Source organism: Cervus canadensis, chromosome 16, assembly GCF_019320065.1.
Source record: "Cervus canadensis isolate Bull #8, Minnesota chromosome 16, ASM1932006v1, whole genome shotgun sequence".
In the NCBI taxonomy this organism is placed as follows: Eukaryota; Metazoa; Chordata; class Mammalia; order Artiodactyla; family Cervidae; genus Cervus; species Cervus canadensis.
The window spans coordinates 22081269-22087268 of record NC_057401.1 but is presented as its reverse complement, the minus strand read 5'-3'; the positions used below and the strand labels follow the sequence as shown (position 1 = coordinate 22087268).

At 39.4% G+C, this 6000-nt stretch overlaps 1 non-coding gene across 1 annotated transcript; it reads right to left on the bottom strand.

Moving 5' to 3' along the window:
- Positions 1–2998: 2998 nt before the first annotated feature.
- Positions 2999–3071, bottom strand: TRNAG-UCC. Its single transcript has one exon. It is a non-coding gene; the product is annotated as a tRNA-Gly (tRNA).
- Between the last annotated feature and the right edge of the window lie 2929 nt (positions 3072–6000).

Here is a 6000-nt window from a genome sequence, read left to right as displayed (position 1 = left end):
ATATAAAGAATCAAAACAGAGAGTATATAGCTCAAATAATAACCGTTTTTTTCTCTAAGAAATATAGGAAAATCCTTATCATTTAACCTCATATGAACTTGTTATATCTTTTATACTTTACATGTTTTTTTCCCCTGCAGCATCTACCCCAGTGCAAGCATTAATGAATGTTTGTTGAAAGAATGAATGGCTGCTGTACACAGCAAGCTAAGGCAAAGATGGGGAGACAATGGAAACAGTGACAGACTTTATTTTCTTGGGCTCCAAAATCACTGCAGATGGTGACTGCAGCCATGAAATTAAAAGACGCTTGCTCCTTGGAAGAAAAGCTATGACCAACCTAGACAGCCTATTAAAAAGCAGAGACATTCCTTTGCCGACAAAGGTCTTTCTAATCAAAGCTATGGTTTTTCCAGTAGTCATGTACGGATGTGAAACTTGGACTATAAAGAAAGCTGAGCACCAAGGAATTGATGCTTTTGAACTGTGGCGTTGGAGAAGACTCTTGAGAGTCCTTTGGACTTCAAACACTTCAGTGTTTGGACAGAACAGACCAGGGATGTGTCTTCTCCTAGCCTCTGACCATCCTCCAACCTCTTTTCTAGGCACGACCTTTGGAACCATCTTCTCGTCCATTGTCTGCCTCCATGATCAACTAACACTGGTTTTGAGCTTAGTTCCTTATTGCAGATCAACCATGAGCAACTAGATGTGTCAGAATTATTCCCCCGAGGTGGAGGCCACACCAATGCCCTGGTCAACCTGCATCTGCAGGTCTCCTACATTTACCTCTCTCTAGGCATCTATTTTTGACCTTGATGACATGGCTCTAGAATCACTTCTTCCATACATTGGTTTAGGAGAAGCTGAGGGCTCCACGAGTCTCTTACAGATGCAAAACCAATGCCATAGTTGTGCCCTCTTCCAGGAGGTCCCAAGATGAGTGGGTAAAACCCTGAATGCTGTGGTAGCTGCCATGATCCTGGAGAAGAACCCAAACCAAGCCCTTTTGGATCTGCATGCCAGGGATCTTCCCAGGTGGCACAGTGTTAAAGAATCCTCCTGCCAATGGAGTAGACATAGGAGACTTGGGTTGGACCCCTGGGTGGGGAAGATACTCTGGAGTAGGAAATGGCAACCCACTCCAATATTCTTGCTTGGGAAATTCCATGGACAGAGGTGCCTGGTGGGCTACAGCTCATGGGGTCACAAAGAGTCAGACACAATTGAGAGACTGAGAATACATTCACACCCTGAGCACACATACACACTGCACACACATGTGCATAGAGCCTGGCAGACTACTGTCCATGGGGTTGCAAGGAGTCAGACATGATTAAGCAACTGAGCATACATGCACACAGTGAGCACACATGCTCAGTCAGTAGGCACCTTTTAAACCACCTGAAGCTTTCTCTCAAGTTGTGGACCAAATAGAAACAATGAAGAACTTTGCAGAAGAAAAATTTCCTTACGTGTTCTTAATTCTGAAAGATTTCCCCCCTTCCCCCAGATGTTATATCCAGTGGTGTATTGGTAAGCCAGATTAAAAAAAAAAAGTATGCCCTGATTTGTAGTGTTTGCCAATTTTCATGGTGTAAATGTTCCCACCATGGCCAATTTCAAGCCACCAATGATTGAAAAACCAGTTCACCAAATTCCTGAACATTAGATTCAACAATCAAATCTTGCAAGGTGGTAAGAGCTAACTCTAGCACATTCATTGAAGCAAAATCCTACTCACTTTGTAAGCCTTTATTAGACTCATACAAAGGGCTTTATGGAAGCTTGATCTTTATCCATAGATGAAGACAGGATGTGGCAAAGGGAAGGTCATGCTTACTAAGCTTCCTAAGATGGAGATTTAATGGTCTAGCTCTCAGAGTTTGAGGGAAGGTATCTTAAATCTCTTCAATTCAGTTTTTTCTTTGTATTACACCCCCCTCTCCTCTCCCCGCTTGCCCCAAGTCACTTGTTCAGAGAACACTGGGATTGATTTCATTGAGTGAACTATTTAGACACATGAGAACAGTGCCTTGATTTTCAGCTTTTCTTGAATTCAAAGGTTTGCTTGGCTTTTTCATATAGATCTGACAAAACTCCTCTAATAGGCTCCTTCTAGCTGTAAACTATAATGCTGATTGGCTTCACTTTCTGTTTTTTGCTTTCTTACATACTTTCAGAAACCCTGCTTTTGTCATCTAGCTCAGCAGTTTAAGTTATGCTTTCAATTGCAGTTTATGTTTGGCTCAATACAATACAAATGGCAGAGCAGGGCTTAGCAGTGAAGTGTCTCTAGTCCCATAGTCCACATACGTAATTCCCCAACAGTGTATTCCTGTTTCAGAAACTTCATAAGTGTGGCATACCTTTGGCATAGCCTTCTTTCTGAATTTATTTATTCAGCCTATCTGTCATCCAAGCCAAGTGGAGCTACAGTTAACACTTGTACAAAAAGCCCACCAACCCAGTAATTTTCGCCAAATTAGTTTTTGGAAGTTATAGTTCCCCCCCTCATTTTCCTTAGTTTCCTTCAGTAATTACCTGGTTTAACACAGATGTAATTTTTTCCAGTAAACACTTAATTCCAAGGCTCTCATCTCCCTAGAATTAAGCCAATATAAATAGATTTCTGTTACTCCAGCTTATTATCCCTTCCAAGTCTATTAGGTCACAGCTTGACACATAATATGATTTTAGAAAATCCCACTAAATGACTGATTAGAAATATAGCACTTCCCCCCAAAACAAACATAACCATTGATTTTGATTTTGCCCCTCTTGAAACTGTACTGTTTAAACTGCCCCTCTTCAAACTGTACTGTACTCTTTAAACTGTACTGATGCATGTCTTCTAGCAAGTGTATCCTTGTGTCTTAAAGATGGTCTTTTGAAAATAACCCTTCGGAATCCACCATAGGCTTTTTTTTTTTTTTAATATATATTTTATTTATTTATTTGACTTCATGAGGTCTTAGTTACAGCACATGGGATCTTGTTCCCTGACCAGGGTTTGAACCCGGGCCCCCTGCATTGGAAGCACAGAGTCCTAGCCACTGAACCACCGGGGAAGTCCCCCACCATAGGCTTAAATGAGGTAATTAAGAAGGAACATATTTGACCTTGTGTGTGTTCAGTTGTTTAGTCGTGTCCAACTCTTTGTGACCTCATGAACCATTGCCTGCCAGGCTTCTGTGTCCATGGGATTTCCCAAGCAAGAATACTGGAGTGGGTTGCCATTTCCTCCTCCAGGGAATCTTGCTGGACCAGGCAGGGATCAAACCTTTGTCTCTTTTGGCTGATGATTTGGCAGGCGGATTCTTTACCGCTGAGCCAACTGGGAAGCCCATCAGCATGAAATATGACACTCAAGCCAAGCACTAAATTAAAGGAACATGATAGCAGCTCTCACACGCAGTAGCTAGACTCATTGCTTTCAGGGCAAATTTTATTTTAGAATCAGAAAATTCTATCAGAATCACATATTTCCTAGACATTGAGATAAAAATATTAATACTGGTAGATGAATACTGTCAACAAACTGTAGGTCTCTATCAAAACTTGTTCTTCAGAGCAAACACATTCCCATTCTGACCTCCATTTTAGTCCAACCTTGGTCTTTTGGGCAGCTGAATGAGTTCCAGGATATTTCCAGAGGTCAAATCTAGGAGGTCAGTGAATAAATTGAATAAAAAGCTGAAGAGTTTCCTGTCAGCCATGTTATTCTGGCATAGTTGTCACCAGAAGGACAAAGGTAGCTCTAACATTAATATGTAAAAAACAGGAAATAACTTGTTAATTATTAAATCTCTGGTGAATGGTAAATCATCTTGCAATTGCTGGTGGTCCACAGACTAGGAAAAATGAGAGCAGTATTTACTTTATTGCAGAGCTGGATCTGCAATGTTGCCAAGATATGCTTGTATTAGCTCTGTGACTTTGAGCAAATTATTTAACTTCTCCGTGCTGGTACCTTGTCGGTACTTGGGAAATACAGGTTGTTGTAAGGATCCAAATGAAATAATGTATGCAAAGTTACTATTGTTATGTGCTTTGTAATAAAGGGGAATATAAGTGGTAGAAGAACAAAAAATCATTTTAGAAGAAAAAGTTGTTTGAAAAAAAATTGGGCACAAATTGGTGAATATCTCTATCTGATATGGTCAGTAAAATATTGGCTGAGGAATATCCTACACCAAGCAAGCAAATTTATCTATCTAGAGGCAAAAGTGTAGTTGCTCTATTTAAAGAGGTGGTAATGGGCAGCATGTTACTTCTTTTTAGCTAAGCAGAGATTCTTAAATCAACTTGGATGGAAAGGCCCAACATTAGAAGATTCCATGTGCATACATATAAGTGCAAGTGTTGGGGGATGGTGGGTTTTATAAAGGGTGTTTTGTTTTCTTTTATTGTTTTGACCTCTTAACTCTCCACTTGGTGATCTCTTAGGGCCCGAGTTTTGGTTAGTGTGGTAATCTTTTGGACAATTCATAAAGAGTTGAATTTCTCCCTTCCTGACGCAAACAGAAGGATTGCATTTCTGTATCTGCTTTGAAGTTAGGCATGTCCATATGACTTAGTTTAGCAAATAAAATGTGGGAGGAAGTGCTAAGACTCACCTCTGATTTTCTCCATTTTGATGACTAAGGAAGTGCAAGTTGAAGGGGAATCTACATCAGCCAACTCTGCCAGCTAGAAATGAGACATGCATTGTGAATGAGAAAAAAAAAATATTGTGTTACCCAATGAGATTCTGGAGGTGCTTATTACTGAAGCAGAGGCTAGACTGTCCTGGCTAGTTGAGGCAGTGTAGGGCCAGGTATCTACTCATGGATTCAGAAGTAGCTAAGTGACACAACTGAACAGCCTGATGTTTACAAAGAATGATTATTCAAAGACAAAAATAGCCCCCACATACACAAAAAGAAAACCCTTCAGAATCTATGTCCTGGGAGCTCTTCCATTTGCACCAGAAACTGCTCTCCCTCTAGCTACTGTCTAGCTTGGGAGGTTGATAGGTTTATTCTTTATAATCCCCAATATAGATAACTATTATTAGCAAAATGAGACTGTGGACTAGTAGCTTCTTTCCTGATCACTTCTTACATCTCTCTACCTTGCCAACTACCTCTCTATCTCCCTATTTTCTTCCCTTCCTTCTTTCCTAAAGAAAAAAAGAATAGATGATTGAGCGCGTAAGTATGTTCCAGGTACTGTACACATTTCTAGATGTGTAAAGCCAAGTTACTATTATTTGGTCTCAAAGGAGCTTCTATCTAGTTAATGGCACAGTCTGACCTCCCTAAATAAATATTAATAATACTAACATAGAATGGTAAATGTATCATTACCAAGCCTGCTGTTATTCAGCCTGAATAACAGCAGGCTTGGTAATAACATGGAGTGAGTATGATCTTATATGGCTAAATCTTGAAATTTCAATTACTCCAAACAATACACAAACTGTTTAGTAAGGAGATCTGTAGTGAATAATAGTCTTTTTGAAATTTGCTACATCATAAGTGTGGGAATATCTTGAGTAGACAGAGACCATTATTTTGAAACAGAAAAAAAAAATGATTAAATATGTAGAGTGTTTGAGGAATGCATGAGAAATGTCTATTTCATTCCATTAGGTCAAGATGTAGACCTTTCCAACTCACATGATTTTCTCTATTAGAACAAACAATCATATCTGAAAATGACAATAGGTGGAAATAATCTTATAACAAAGAAGATATATAAACATTGTTAGATGATTTGATCTCTAGCCAGGAACTGACAGTGTTGGAAAATATTTTGTAGATGATTATACACTCAAAAGCCATAAACACTGACTGATGAAAGAAATTTACTGTTTTAATTTTAATTAAGTTTTGTTAACCCAAAGTGGCTGACTTTATTTTTCTGGGCTCCAAAATCACTGCAGATGGTGACTACAGCCATGAAATTAAAAGATGCTTACTCCTTGGAAGGAAAGTTATAACCAACCTAGACAAC